The 15900-nt window shown below is 43.0% G+C and overlaps 1 protein-coding gene across 1 annotated transcript in view; it reads left to right on the plus strand.

Annotated features, from left to right (window-relative positions):
• The window catches only part of LOC126470784 (heat shock 70 kDa protein 14-like), a 200319-nt gene that overhangs the window by 144665 nt on the left and 39754 nt on the right, over positions 1 to 15900 (plus strand). The gene's annotated exons all lie outside the window — the stretch shown is intronic.

A 15900-nucleotide genomic window follows, 5' to 3' on the forward strand; every position in this document is an offset into this window, starting at 1 on the left:
AGTCCTGGCTCTTCAGGCAGTTTCCATTGGGATGATTGGGTCTTGGTGTTGGTGTCATACCCGTATACCCATGTTTTGTCACCTGTTTTAATCTTATTTAGAAGTTCTGGATTGTTGTCAACTTTGTTCAGCATTTCCTGAGTGGAGTCTAGGTGGCGACGTTTTTGGTCAAACTTCCATGATTTTGGAGCAAACTTTGCTGCTGGTTCACGTTTAATTCCCAAAACACCCACAAAAAAAAAACTTGGCATGAGCCAAAGGATACGCTGACATCATCAGCAACGTCTCTGATGGTGATTTGGTGGTTTTCCAGAGCCATTTTCTTTACTACTTCCACTTTATAAGTAATGATGTGCTAGGGCATCCAGAACGGTTACTGTCTTTGTCTTCTCAACCCTCTTTGGAATGTTCATACCCCTCATAAATTCTTGTCTTACTCATAGTAGAGTTGCCAAAAGCCACAGTCAGTATTTCAAATGTTGTGCTACACTTTATTCAATTTTTCAAGCAAAATTTAGTGCAACAATGTGGGGAAAACATAGATTGCTACTTACTGTAAAGATAACACACTAAATTGGAGACAGGCACAGTTAAAAGACTCAAATAAGCTTTTAGCAATGGCCTTCATTGGAAAAATAGAAACACACACCATTCATTCACGCAAGCAAGCACACCTCACGCACACATGACCACCAACTCCAGCATCTTAGGTCTGACCCCAGCTGCCGGAGTTGGCGGTCAGTAGTTCATGAGGTGTGCTTGCTTGTGTGAATGAATGGAGTGTGTGTCTCTTTTTGCAATGAAGGCTGTTGCTGAAAGCGTATTTGTAAGCATCTTTTAATTGTGCCTGTCTGCAACTAACAGTAAGTAGCAGTCTATCTTTTCCTATGTTGGATATTCCTGCCTGGAGTTTCCATTGTTTAAAATTTAGTGTAAATTCTTTGATCCACCTTTTTCGAAAGTAAAACATTTTCCAGGGACTCTGAAAACACGTATAACCTTTTCGACTGTGAACAATAAAATAAATATTTAAAACAGCTGAAAATCCCAAACATATATCAGGAACATGTGTATCAACAAGAGAAAAAAAGGAAAGAAATTGAAGATCAGATGTATGAAGCCCACGAAATAAAAAAATTCCCATTACTTTTTTTATCACACTTTGTATTATGTGTAGTGATGATTGTTGTCCCGCTCCTAGTAGTTGGTCATTTTGACAATATGTGCAAAATGCACCTGTCTCCTTTGAAAATATAATATTTTACTGTTAATTCTTTTCCAAACACTACAGAAGACTGCCAGTGGTGTATGAAATACAGTAATATTGTTGTTGTTGTTGTGGTCTTCAGTCCTGAGACTGGTTTGATGCAGCTCTCCATGCTACTCTATCCTGTGCAAGCTTCTTCATCTCCCAGTACCTACTGCAGCCTACATCCTTCTGAATCTGTTTAGTGTATTCATCTCTTGGTCTCCCTCTACGATTTTTACCCTCCACACTGCCCTCCAATACTAAATTGGTGATCCCTCGATGTCTCAGAACATGTCCTACCAATCGATCCCTTCTTCTAGTCAAGTTGTGCCACAAGCTCCTCTTCTCCCCAATTCTATTCAATACCTCCTCATTAGATATGTGATCTACCCATCTAATCTTCAGCATTCTTCTGTAGCACCACATTTCGAAAGCTTCTATTCTCTTCTTGTCTGAACTATTTATCGTCCACGTTTCACTTCCATACATGGCTACACTCCACACAGTAATATTAAGAACAGTAAATTGTCTTGGGTTTATTAATGAGTTTTCAGTGATGGTGAAAAATATAAATTGCCTTGAAATAGAATACATGTATGATGCAATTTGAAACAGTATTGAGATGTATTCATAGTCTTATGTTTGTTGTGTAAACTGTGTTACTAAACATCTAACCCACTATTTGGCATATGGTTCTTGATTCCAGTTACAGATTGCCTATCTGATGGCTTCCAAGGGCAACAAAAATTTGACTTTCAGTATTTCATTTAATTATTGGCCAAATTTAAAACATTAAAATTCTGTCATAATTTACTCATTAAGAGGTATAAATCTTATGTTAAAAGTCGGGCACAGTAATAAAAGTCTTATAGTTAGAAATGATGTACGTATCTTGAGGCAGCGTAACTCAGGGCGTGCAAGTTGTCCAGGCTATATTCACCCAGAATTTGAGAATGAGAGCACTTAGCAACTTCCAACTAACTTTACACGTAATTTCAAATCTTTTCTAAACTTTTCTCACTTACATGTTTAATGTCAAATATATTTAACACATTAACTCGTTTGTAGAGTAATCATACAGTCTGAAACTGTTTTATACATGAGTGTTAGATTCTTTAAAGAATCTTCATTGAGGTTTACTGTTAATTACTAGGATGTGATCAGAAAATTGGCTATAGCAGTTGTCAATGCTAGTATTGCAAACCCATGCAAGGTTGCATTTATATGGTGAAATGTATTATAATGTGAGATAATGTAATGGAGAAAAACTGTGTAGCTTTAATACAGGGTGTACGTAAAGTCCGGGAACACTTTCAATTATTTATTGCGTAAGAACCAAACATTGTACAGATATCATACATGTCGTCTTGAAGAGAAACCCTGTAGGTTTTTTTCCATGTATACCATGTAGTTTGGTAATTTGCCGATAGTCAGGGCTAGTCGCAAACGTGGCAGGTTTTCTGTGTGTTGGAGTTCGACAAAAACGAGTGTACTACAGCTGTTCAATGGATGCTTAAAACCAAGTATGGTAAGAAGCCACCAACAAGGAACGCCATTTAGCACTGGTACAAAAAATTCATTAGGATGGGTTGCTTGTGCCCAGATAAGAGAAGCATGTATGAGAGACTGGGAAGGCAATTTAATCAACCAAGATAGCATAACTCTTGTTACAGATCCTTACCATTTTGAAATGATGGGAAATATTAGCTCAGAAAATAACTGGATATGTAACCAAATATTTGCTAAGTAAATGTTGATAAATATAAATTTAAAGATAGAAGGAACCAGGGCATAAACAGTGGAATTACATCTTGATAGCAAAACGGACAGTGTGTGACATAAATTTGAGCCCTGTGCATGATTACCCGTAAACACTATTTCTAAGTTTTTCTTTGGTTTCCTTCACTGCTTGCTCATTGTACCAGTTGAATAACACCAAGGATAGGCTAGAGCCCTGTCTCTTTCCCTTCTCAATCACTTCTTCCCTTTCATGCCCTTCAACCCTTATAATTGCTATTAATCTTTCCTGGTGTTGGCTTCTACCAGTTTTTCCCTTTTGTAAATAATTTCAGTATTTTGCAACCGTGAATTACTGTACTGATATTTTGGTAATAGTCACTCCTGTCAGCAACTGCTTCCTTTGGAATTGGAATTATTCTTCTTGAAGTTTGAAGGTATTTTGCCTGTTGTCTCATATATTTTGCACACCAGGGTGCATAGTTTTGTCATGACTGGTTCTCAAAAGGACATCAGCAGATGTTACTGATAAAAATGTACCTCAGGGGCCTTGTTTTGGCATAGATCTTTTGGTCCTAGGTCAAATTACCCTTGCAGTATCGTAGCTCCCATCTCATCTTCATCTACTTCCTTTTCCCCTTTCTATAATACTGCCTTCAACTTAATTTCCCTTGTATAGCTCATCTATATATTTCTTCCACATTTCTGCTTTCCCCCGTTTGCTTGGTACTGGTTCTCCATCTAAGCTCATGATATTCATACAGCTGCTTCTCTTTTTTTCCAAATCCCTCTTAATTTACCCGTAGGCAGTATCATTCCCTTGCAAACATTTGCTCATGTCCTGGTGGAATGTCCGCCTTATAAAAATATCGTAATCTAGTCAGTTACTTTATATTTTAAGATTAAAAAAGAAATATTTATAGATTTTTAATGAATTCTTCTACCAGATTCTGCAAATGCTTTAAAATTTTCAGTTAAATTTACCCCAAAAATTTTAATCTTAGGATTAGATGTCACTTTCCCAGTGAATGTCATACTAAATATTTTCAGGTTTAGGTCCATACTTGCACATCAGTAACTATTTAAGTAGTATGTTGTAAATAAAAATCTTGATGAAATTTCCATTTCTTAAATTATTTTTATGGCGGGCTTAAAGTAGCACTCATTGATAGCCCACATTACTGAAAGTGCGTTGATATTACTAAGAGTTTGGTAAAAGATATTTTTAGGTTCTGGACCCTACTTACATATTAGTATGTATTTAAAAAGTATGTTGTTGATGCAAGTAAAGAACAAATAATGAATATTTTTGTTTAAAAAAATTTTTTTAGGGCAACTGTCGCGAAAAATGTGTTGGTATTGCTAGAATTAAACAAATATCTTCAAGATGATCATGAGTGAACATTACATAATATTCTGGGCCCACATTTTTGAGCAACGAAGACTTACAAAAGAAAGATGAGTTACCCTAGGACATTATTCCATATGACATTATTGAATTAAAGTATGCAAAATATGTCACCTTACTGATTTGTCTCCCCAAGGTTTACAATGATTCTAAGTGCAAATGCAGCTGAACTAAGCTGTTTTAAGAGTTCCAAAATTAAATCCCTGGAATATATTGCTAGACTTACTAAGTACAACATTCTGCAGTCTTTTGTGTAGCTATGGCATTGATTGGTTGGTTATACCATCAATCCCACCAAACTTCAATTTATCTAAGAGAATGCTGCGATTCACATAATCGGATGCCTTAGATAAGTTGCAGAAAATACCAGATGGCGCTATTTTATTATTTAGTGCTCGTAAAATTTGGCAAGGGAATATGTAAATGGAATTCTCAGTAGAGCAACTCTTCTGAAACCCAAACTGTGGTTCGTTGAGGATATCAGTGCTGCTAAGGTGAGATAATATTCTAGAATACATCACTTTCTCAAACATTTTGGAAAATGGTGTCAGCAGTGAAGCTGGTCAGTAGTTATTGAACTGACATCTCTTTTTATCACCTTTCTTAAAGAGAGGTTTGACAACAGAATATTTCAGCCTCTTTGGAAAAATGAGTTATGTTAGTGATACATCACATATTTCAGATAAGACCATGCTTTTTATATTGGAACAAAACTTTATAATATTGTATTGGAAACACTATCTAAACCAGATGAGCTTTTATTTTCAAGAGTATGGATAATTTTCTGAATTTCAGAAGGAGAAGTGGGTAATACATTCATATGATTGAATTTTATGAGAGTTTCAACACACTGCTGTGATTTTCCCCTTTAACTGTTTGTCCCTATACTTTCTACCAGTTATTAAATGTACTTACTACCCGTGACTCATCATTACATCACTGCCATTCAGTTCAGTAGTGGTGATATCCTGTGCCTCGTTGTCCTGTCTCTCGTTTCACTGCATTCCATAAAGCCCCAAGTCTGTTGTCAGAATTACTGATTTCTGACGTGATGTGAAGGTTTCTTGAATTTTTAATAATTTTTCTTAGTAATTTTGAGTAGTTTTGTTGTGTGCAACTACAGCTGGATCAATACTTGTTCTTGCTAATAGGTACATTTTCCTTTTCCTTGAAGATGATATTTTAATCGCTGTAGTGATCCATGGTTTTCATATGGCCATTTAATATTCTTTCTAATTAGCATATATGGAAAGGTATTTTCAAATAATTAAATGAATTTATCATGGAATAGATAAAATTTAATTTAGCATTTGGTTCAGCATAAATTTCATCTCAGGTTATCTCTTGTAAGCTGTTCTTAAAAACATCTGTTGTGGAGGCATTAATTATTCTGATTTCCACTTAAGTGTATCCATACTGTAAGGCACTAGGTAATTTATCCTAACAAACAGTGCATCATGGTCAGAGAGAGCATTTGTTACTGGGTAAACGGTATTTTTCTGGCTTTGAGCTTTAAAACCAATTAGGGTCCTACAGTCTTTATCCATCTGTGTTGGAAAGTTAATTACTGGAATCAAATTGTGTGATCCAAATAAAGTTCCCTATTTTTCCTATCAGGATCCTTTAGAAAATGTGCATTGAAGTCACCACAGACCATTAACTGCTTGCTGCTGCCTGACAGATAGCACAGTAAGGAATCCAGATTCCTTATAAATAGTTTAAAATTTCCTTGTGGGTATCTATATAATTCACAGATACACTTCTCTGTATGCTGATCACTTCAAAAACTACTTGCCTTAATGTTTTTGAACTTGTGTTATGTCTTAATATATGTAACAAATCTTCCTTTTCATATATTATTTATGCATGAGTAAGCTGCTGGAGTTAATGTTTTATACATAATAATAACAAGGAGCATATTAAGAGTATTAGAAAATAATCTTGCTGCATATAATGTTAATTTATAGCAGTGCACTTTAGTAGTATCTTTACACACCTTGTGATCACATGGTTTCTTTGTCAATGAAAGTCTCTCTATTGTATAACAGATTTGTTTTCGTGACCACTCACACCATTAATCCTCACATAAATCCATATTTTATGATTTTAGTCTCATTTTCCATTTCTTAATAGCTGTACTTTTTTTACATGTATCATCTTGAACATGCAAATCTGAAGTGTCCTCCAGTTTCCCCCGTTCGTGTTCTGTGAGAGCCTACACTCATCTACTTTGTCTTATTTGTTGCTGACAGCCACCTTTACCTGTGCACTCTAATATGCATAACAAGAAGTTACAAGCAGAGGATTTGAATGTAATTTTTAAAATATTAAATGTAAATCACACCATTTCACATAGTTTTACACTTCCAATTTTTATCTCTCTTATTCCGTCATCATTCTATCATTTACAAAATTCAAACGAATAAAGAAATGTGTTGATGAACTGCTATGATAAAAATGTGTCTTTGCTTACAGTATGAATGTTACAACAGCTACTAGTGATAGTTAGCACTCTAATCGACCTACCGTATGCGGCCGATCACTACATACACTCCCCCCTGCGGGTCCAGGGATTACAATAGGCCCGAGGTATTCCTGTCTGTCCTAAGAGGTGACAAAAACGAGTCTCATACGTTTCGGCCTCTATGGGGTGGTCCCCTGTAGGGTTTGACCTCCATTTTTCAAAATTTTCCCAAAGAGTGAGCGAATTGGGGAAGGGCGCCTTACATGGTTTATCCTGTCCATTGTCTATAGAGATCTTTAGCCCACTTCCTCGCCGTTGCATTGCAGTCCAGCTCATCCTCCATCTCTTGGGCAAGGAACCTTCCTGAATGTGTTTTCCACCATGCACTGTGCAGTGTCGCTTTCTGCACCAACGATGACCATGGACTTATTTTGCACCTCATATCCAGCATGGCAGCCAGTCCGTTGTGGTGGGGCCACCATGTACCCTGTTGGTTGTAGCCCCCTGACAAAACGGGGATGGCTCTGCTGATGCCTGCGCTGTTAACTCCCAACATATGCCAAGGATATGCCTGTCACTCTGGAGCATCAGGACTCCCGGCAATGGCCATCGTGCCAGGTGGCCATTGCTGTGGCTGGGTGGCGCCCGTGGGGAGGGCCCCTGGTCAGAGTGGGTGGCATCGGGGCAGATGATGCGCAATGAAGTGTACCACATCATCACTTGGTGGTGATCAGCCACCAGCAGTCTCTAAGAGTTCCACGTCTCAGTACAATGCAAGAAATTCTGACCCTAAATCATTCCCCTCCCATGGGGGAACGCCAGGCTAAGGATGGCAGCGAACCTTATTCACCCTGGTACCTCGTACGTAAGAGAGCTGATGGGGACTCCTTTGTTTCGATGAAGTCACAGTTTTTTGTAGAGCATTTACAGGACAAGTTTAGGGAGGTGGAGGGCTTGTCCAAAATGCGTTCTGGGTCAGTCTTGATAAAAATAGCATCCTCTGCCCAGCCATGGGCTTTACTCACTTGTAAAAAGTTGGGGGATGTTTCTGTTGCCATCACACCACATAAGAGCTTAAATATGGTGCAGGGTCTATATTCCACAGAGGCCTTCTTTTACTGTCTGAAGATGAGCTGTGCGCCAATTTAGAGCAGCGAGGTGTACATTTCGTCCGGCATGTCCTCCGGGGTCTGAGGGATAATCAGGTTGCCACCGGTGCCTTCATCTTGGCCTTCGAGGGTGATACATTGCCTGAGAAGGTCAAGGTGGTGGTCTACCGCTGTGATGTAAAGCCCTATATCCCTGTCCCGATGCGGTGCTGTAAGTGCTGGAAGTTTGGCCATATGTCTTCCCGCTCTACTTCCAACGTCACATGTTGAGATTATGGATGTCCATCACATCCCAATACTCCATGTGCCCAGCCTCCCATCTGTGTCAACTGGGGTGAGCATCATTCACCTTGCTCGCCAGACTGCAGGATTTTACAGAAAGAGAGGAAAATTATGGAATACGAAACCCTGGACTGACTGACCTGGACTGAGGCTAAGAGAAAATATGAGCGCCTACATCCTGTGGCTATGACCACCTCACACGCTGCCGCTATGAGAACAGTTGTAGCTCCATCAGTTCCATGAATTCCACTCGACTCTTGGAACCAGAAGGCTACGTCTGCCCCCTTGGTGGGGGGGGGGGGGGGGGGGCAATTCCCTCCTGTTGCTCCCGCATCGCCTACCTCGGCACTGCCCCACCAACCATCGGGGACACCAGCCCCACTTCTCAGCTGGAGAAGTGTAAGTCTTCTTCGGCTCCTCTCACCAGGAAGGGATCCCTTGGGTCACTCCCTTCCCAGCTTTCTGCTAGTGGGAAAGATGATGCTGCTAGTGGCCAAAGTGCCCAAAAGTAGCTGGTTGTAGGGTTTCACAATCATCCTGAGTCCCGGAGACTGAATTAGTGAAACCCTCTCAGCCAGAGAGACCCAAGGAGCAGAGAGAAAAGTCCAAAAAGAAGACTTCTATGACCAAGAAAATTGTGGTGGCACCCACACCACCGCTACCTACAAGGTCTGCATCTGGGGATGAGGTGGAGATGCTCGCATCTGCTGAGGACCTACAGTACTGGCCATAAAAATTGCTACACCACGAAGATGACGTGCTACAGACCCGAAATTCAACTGACAGGAAGAAGGTGCTGTGATATGCAAATGATAAGCTTTTCAGAGCATTCACACAAGGTTGGCGCCGGTGGTGACACCTACAACGTGCTGACATGAGGAAAGTTTCCAACCAATTTCTCATACACAAACATCAGTAGACCGGCGTTGCCTGGTGAAACGTTGTTGTGAAGCCTCGTGTAAGGAGGAGCAATGCCTACCATCACTTTTCCGACTTTGATAAAGGTCGGATTGTAGCCTATCGCGCTTGCAGTTTATTGTATTACTACATTGCTGCTCGCGTTGGTCGAGATCCAATGACTGTTAGCAGAATATGGAATCGGTGGGTTCAGGAGTGTAATACGGAACGCCGTGCTGGATCCCAGTGGCCTCGTATCACTAGCAATCGAGAAGACAGGCATCTTATCCGCATGGCAGTAACGGATCATGCAGCCTTGTCTCGATCCCTGAGTCAACGGATGGGGACGTTTGCAAGACAACAACCATCTGCATGAACAGTTCGACGACGTTTGCAGCAGCATGGACTATCAGCTCGGAGACCATGACTGCGGTTACCCTTGACGCTGCATCACAGACTGGAGCGCCTGCGAATGTGTACTCAACGACAAACCTTGGTGCACGAATCGCAAAACATCATTTTATCGAATGAATTCAGGTTCTGTTTACAGCATCATGATGGTCGCATCCGTGTTTGGCGACATCACGCTGAAAGCACATTGGAAGCGTGTATTCGTCATCGCCATACTGCCGTATCACCCGGGGTGATGGTATGGGCTGCCATTGGTTACACGTCTCGGTCACACCTTGTTCGCATTGACGGCACTTTGATCAGTGGACGTTACATCTCAGATGTGTTACGACCCGTGGCTCTATCCTTCATTCGATCCCTGCAAAACCCTACATTTCAGCAGTATAATGCACAACCGCATGTTGCAGGTCCTGTACAGGCCTTTCTGGATACAGAAAATGTTCGACTGCTGCCCTGGCCAGCACATTCTCCAGATCTCTCATCAATTGAAAACGTCTGGTCAATGGTGGCCAAGCAACTGGCTCGTCACAATATACCAGTCACTACTCTTGATGAACTGTGGTATTGTGTTGAAGCTGCATTGGCAGCTGTACCTGTACATGCCATCCAAGCTCTGTTTGACTTAATGCCCAGGCATATCAAGGCCGTTATAACGGCCAGAGGTGATTGTTCTGGGTACTGATTTCCCAGTCTCATGATGTCATCCTTCAGTGGAATCACGATGACTTTTTCCACCGCCTGGCTGAGCTACGGCAACTGTTAAGCTTGACACCTGCTATCTACATTGCACTTCAGGAAACCTGGTTCCCGGCAGTGCGGACCCCATCCCTCCATGGCTATAAGGGATATTACAGGAACCGTAGCAACTATAATAGTGTGTCAGCTGGAGTTTGCATTTATGTCCTAAACTCAGTCTGTAGTGTAACAGTGCCCCTTCAAACCCCTCTTGAAGCAGTGGCCGTCAGCATAAGGGCGACACAGGAAATAACTGTCTGCAATGTATATCTTCCTCCAGATGGTGCAATACCCCTGAATGTATTAGCTGCACTGATTAATCAACTCCCTAAACCTTTCCTACTTTTTGGATATTTTAACACCCATAACCCCTTGTGGGGTGGCACCGTACTTAGTGGACAAGGCAGTGATGTCGAAGCTTTACTGTCTCAGTTCGACCTCTTCCTCGTAAATACTGGGGCCACCACACATTTTATTGTGGCTCATGGTAGTTACTCAGCCATTGATTTATCCATTTGCAGCCCAGGATGTCTCCCATATGTCCACTGGAGAGCACATGACGACCTGTGCAGTTGTGACCACTTCCCCATCTTCCTGTCACTGCCCTGGCATCAGGCCAACGGTCACTTATCAAGATGGGTTTTTAAACAAGGTGGACTGGGAAACTTTCACCTCTGCGGGCACCATTGACTCTCCCCCACAGGGTAACATGGGTGTGATGGTTGAGCAGGTGACTACAACAGTCGTTAATGCAGAGGAAACGCAATCCCTCGCTCTTTTAGATGCCCCCTTGGTGGTTGACAGAAGTCACTGACGCAATTAAGGAGCATCAGCAAGCTCTACAGCAGCATAAGTGGCACCCTTCCCTGGATCACCTCATAGCCTTTAAGCGGCTCCTTGTCAGCGTTCGCCAGATTATCAAATTACGGATGGAGGAGTGTTGGGAGAGATAAGTCTCATCCATTGGATGCCGTACGTCACTTTCCCAAGTCTGGACGAAGATCAGACGTCTTTTTTGTACCAGATCCCAACAGATGTCCGTGGCATTAACATCAATGGTGTGTTGTCAACCAGCGCTAATGCGATTGCTGAGCACTATGCTTGAGGCTCTGCTTCGGCGATCTAACCCCCCCCCCCTTTTGCACCCTGAAACGGTGGATGGAAAGGAAAGCCCTCTCGTTCGCTACACCCCACAGTGAACCCTATAACGCCCCATTTACATAGTGGGAGCTCCTCAGTGCCCTTGCACATTGCCCTGACACAGCTCCTGGGCCAGATCAGATCCATGGTCAGATGATTAAACATCTCTCATCTGACTACAAGTGACATCTCCTTGTCATCTTCAATCGGATCAGTTGCGTCTCGTCTTTCCATCCCAGTGGTGGGAGAGCACCATCATTCCGATGCTTAAACTCGGTAAAAACCCGCTTGAATTGGATAGCTATCGGACCATCAGCCTCACCAATGTTCTTTGTAAGCTCCAGGAGTGTATGGTGTGTCTGTGGTTGTGTTGGCTCCTGGAGTCACGTGGTCCACTGACTCCATGCCAGGGCGGCTTCCGCCAGGGTTGCTCTAACACTGATAATCTTGTGTCCCAAGAGTCTGCCATCTGAACAGCCTTTTCCAGATGCCAACACCTAGGTGCCGTCTTGTTTGATTTACAAAAAGCGTATGACACCACCTGGCAACATCATATCCTTGCCACATTATACAAGTGTGGTCTCAGAGGCCCACTCCTGTTTTTTTTATCCAAAATTTCCTGTCACTTCATACTTTCCATGTCTAGGTTGATGCCTCCCATAGTTCGCCCCATTTCCAGGAGAGAGGGGTCCTGCAGGGCTCCGTATTGAGTGTATCTCTATTTTTAGTGGCCATTAATGGTGTAGCAGCAGCTGTAGGGCCATCCGTCCCACTGTCCCTGTATGCAGACGACTTCTGAATTTCACACTGTTCCACCAGTATTGGTGTTGCTGAGTGGTGCCTACAGGGCGCCACCCACAAGGCGCAGTCATGGGCTCTAGCCCACGGTTTCCAGTTTTCGGCCGCAAAGTCGTGTATAATGCACTTCTGTTGGTGTTGTATTGTTCATCTGGAACCAGAACTTCACCTTAATGTCGATCCACTCACTGTAGTGGAGACATATCGATTCTTAGAACTGTTTTTTGACGCCCGATTGACTTGGCTTTCTCACCTCAGTCACCTTAAGCAGAAATGCTGGCAGCACCTCAATGCCCTTTGCTGCCTGAGCAACACCAATTGGGGTGCAGATCGCTGTGCGCTACTGCAGCTCTACAGAGCCCTTGTTCAATCCCGCCTTGAGTATGGGAGTGTGGTTTATGGTTCGGCTACACCCTCAGCATTGCGTTTGCTCGACCCAGTGCACCACTGTGGCGTTTGCCTAGTGACAGATGCTTTTAGGATGAGTCTGGTGAATAGTGTCCTGGTGGAGGCCGGAGTCCCTCCATTGCAGGTTAGGCGTGCACAGTTGCTCTCCAGTTACATTGCATACGTTTGTAGTTCTCTTGCGCATCTGAATTTCGGTCTCCTTTTCCTGCCCGTGGCGGTTCATCTCCTGCATCGGCGGCCCAGGTCAGGGCTTACACTTGCAGTTCGTGTTCAAACCCTTCTGTCTGAACTTCAGTTGTTGCCTTCACCACCTACACTTGAGGTTCATTCACGAACACCTCAGTCGTGTACATCTAGGCTGCAGCTTCGATTCTCGTCATGTACTGGGGCCACGAAGTGGTTTACACCATTGGCTCGATGGCTAATGGTCATGTTGGCTTTGCCTATGGTCACGGAGGACATATAGAGCAGCATTCCTTGCGTGATGGCTGCAGTGTTTTCACTGCAGAGCTGTCGGCCATATCTCGTACTCTTGAGCACATCCACTCATGCCCAAGTGAGTCATTTATCCTGTGTACTGATTCCTTGAGCAGCCTACAAGCTACTGATCAGTGCTACCCTCATCATCCTTTGGTAGCGACCATCCAGGAGTCCGTCTATGCCCTGGAATGGTCCAGTCATTCAGTGGTGTTTGTCCGGACCCCAGGTAAAGTAGGAATCCCAGGCAATGAATTTGCCGACAGGTTGGCTAAACGGGCTATGCAGAAACCGCTTATGGAGATCGGCTTCTCTGAAACTGACCTGAGCTCAGTATTACGCCGCAAGGTTTTGTGGCTTTGGGAGACAGAATGGCATAACCTCAGTACGCACAGCAAGCTGCATGCCCTTGAGGAAACTACGAATGTGTGGAAGACCTCTGTGCGTGCCTCTGCGTGCCCATAAGGAAACTACGAATGTGTGGAAGACCTCTGTGCGTGCCTCTCACAGGGACTCTGTGTTTCTCTGTCGGCTCCACATTGGCCATACGTGGCTGTCTCATGGTTACCTCCTCCTTCGTGATGACCCACCTCAGTGTCACTGTGGCTCACGAATGACAGTCGTCCATCTCTTGCTGGACTGCTCACTTTCCGCCGCTCTGCAGCGGACTTTTAACCTTCCCAGCACCCTACCTTCAGTGTTGGGCAATAATGCCTCAACAGCAGCTTTAGTTTTACATTTTATTCTTGAGGGTGTGTTTTATCATTTTCTCCAAGTTTTAGCACATGTCCTTCATCCCTGTGTGTCCTCCACCCTCGTGCTTTCAGGGTGGGGGTTTTAATGTGTTGCAGAGTGGCTGGCTTTTCCTTTTTGTCCTCATTGTCAGCCAGCCATGGTAACGTGCTTTTTTGATTTAAGATCTTCTACCTGTTGTTTGCGTTTTTGTGGTTTTCTTGTCCCCTTTTGTCCATTTAAGTGTGTTGACCTTCAGTCGTTGTCATTTTTCCTTTCATTCTGTTTGGTCTTGTCTCATTGTCTTACTCTCACCCTTGTGGCATTGTTTCCTTTGGAACAGTGGACCGATGACCTCATAGTTTGGTCCCTTCCTCACTCTTTTAAACCAACCAACTAGGCCACTCTTTGTGCAGTCTGTTGATTACTGGCTTGCCCAGCATTATTTGTGCCAGGTTCACTTAATTGGTACACTACATGGCTATGACAATTGAAACATGATGTCCTCCCTCTCTCTAAAAAAAAAAAAAAAGAAGAAGAAGAAAAGACCTTATAGATGTGTGCTGATAGGATGGATGACCATTGAGGCGAAATGGTCGTTAGTGGTAACCTCAGGTGAACCTGCCACACCGTAGTTTTATAACACCTACATAGGCAGTCAGTGCCCTCTATCTGGGTGGACTGTACAGAACCCAAGCTGTTTGTGGGAATGCATGTGGATCCCAACTAAGACGAAAGAAATATCTCCATGTTACGGGTGGGTCATTAGCAGTCACCAAAACCCTCTGGAACTGCACCAGGAAATTGAACTTTGATCATTGTTGAAAGGCACAATCTTGTCAGAATGTCTTTGTTGTGGAGTAGAAAAACACGATACCCTCAGCTACCATAAGGCCTTGTAAGTTGTAGGGACGTCATGGACATTGACACTGCTGAACTGAAAAAGTAGTGGGGAATCGGAAGCATAACAGAAGAGAGGAATTTGATGATGTAAGTGAAAGGTGAACTGTAGAGAACTGTTGCCTTCACCATAACATTCAGTTGGCTATCCTAGAACTCATCAAGGTTTTATTTATTATACTAAAAGTAAAACTTTAGGTACCCAATCTAATGTGGTGCTACAAATGCCAATGGTGTGGTAACACCACAGGAAAGACACCTTCAAAGCCACGACATTATGTTCAGTGCCAGACTTCTGTCTAAATTGCTCAGATAGTCAGCTGCTGACCAGAAGAAGGGATCGGTTGGTAGGACATGTTCTGAGGCATCAAGGGATCACCAATTTAGTATTTGAGGGCAGCGTGGAGGGTAAAAATCATAGGGGGAGACCAAGAGATGAATACACGAAGCAGATTCAGAAGGGCGTAGGTTGCAGTAGGTACTGGGAGATGAAGAAGCTTGCACAGGATAGAGTAGCATGGAGAGCTGCATCAAACCAGTCTCAGGACTGAAGACCACAACAACAACAACAGTCAGCTGCTAGGAGCAGGCTTTGCGTGGTATTTTTAGAAGAAACGAAAATTTAAAAAATTATGTTGGTCATTAAAATTTCCTGTACTGAGAAAGAAATAACATAATACCTTGCAACCTCCTCTGTTCTGCATCTACATACATACTCTGCAGGCCACCTAATGGTGCCCGACAGAGGGTAACTTGTACGAATGCTAGTCATTTTCTTTCCTGTTCCACTTGCAAACAGAGTGAGGGGAAAATGACTGTTCATATGCTACCATACGAGTCCTAATTTCTTTTACATTGTCTGTGCAGTCCATATGTGATGCTATGTTGGTGGCAGTAGAATTGTTCTGCAGTTGGCTGCAGATGCTGATTCTCTAAGTTCTCTCAGTAGTGTTTCGGGAAAAGAATGCCAGCTTTCCTCCGGGGATTACCATGTGGGTTCACGAAGTATCTCTGCAATACTTTCATGTTGATTGAACCTACTGGTAACAAATCTACCGACACGCTTTTGAATTGCTTTGATGTCTTCCTTTAATCCATCCTGATGTGGATCCCAAACACTCTAGCAGTACTCAATAATGGGTCTCACAAGTGT

The sequence above is a fragment of the Schistocerca serialis genome, chromosome 3 (genome assembly GCF_023864345.2).
Source record: "Schistocerca serialis cubense isolate TAMUIC-IGC-003099 chromosome 3, iqSchSeri2.2, whole genome shotgun sequence".
Taxonomy (NCBI): Eukaryota; Metazoa; Arthropoda; class Insecta; order Orthoptera; family Acrididae; genus Schistocerca; species Schistocerca serialis.